Source organism: Nipponia nippon, unplaced genomic scaffold (assembly GCF_047370975.1).
Source record: "Nipponia nippon isolate SJK-2023a ecotype South Korea unplaced genomic scaffold, ASM4737097v1 scaffold_1, whole genome shotgun sequence".
Taxonomy (NCBI): domain Eukaryota; kingdom Metazoa; phylum Chordata; class Aves; order Pelecaniformes; family Threskiornithidae; genus Nipponia; species Nipponia nippon.
In genome coordinates, this window is record NW_028262290.1 from 162,487,594 (window position 1) to 162,488,325 (window position 732).

Below are 732 nucleotides of genomic sequence, written 5' to 3' on the forward strand. Positions count from 1 at the left end.
GGAGCAGGCAGAGGGGAGGGCAGGCAGGCAAGGGCTCGCTGATGAAAAGCCACGCAGCCCCCATCCATGCATGGAGAATGGCATTTAAGACTTTATTTCTCAATAAAATATTTTCCAGCACTCCAACATGGTTTGCTCGGTTGACAGGCTCACTGTTTGTCCTCCAAACATTCATTTTATTTATAAGACTAATTTGTCTGTGAATAGGTCAGCTTGCTTCTTGTGCTTTTGATCCCCATCAGTCTCACTGCTGTGAAACGTTTTAATTGAACCTAGCCATGTGCTGCGTTGCCAGCATGGGCATCATGCAGAGGGCTGGCTGCCTTGCCACTAAGTCCAGTCTCCATTCAGAAGGTCCAATGCAAAAATATCAGATTTTCCTTTTGCGGGAGATCTCCCTGAAGGAGGGGATGGGAACAGGGGAGGAAACAAGCATTGCATGGCATTTCTTTTCTCCCAGACAAATGTTTGGCAGATGGTTGCAAAACTTTTCTTGCCCTTCTCCCTGATTGCACCCCATCCAGTTTGCTCCTGGAAGCAACGCTCTTCTTTATTTGCTCCAAAGGGCTTTGGGTCAAGCCACGCATGGCTTGTACGGCACTGTTTCAGATCACACACAGTTGCACTGCCACATGCAAGGGTGCTGCTCCTCCAACTACACCCCTGTTTAGTATGGGTGCCCTAGCCTTTGGTTCTTGGGTGGGCTTTCATCCTGGGCTCCTCCTATGTCTC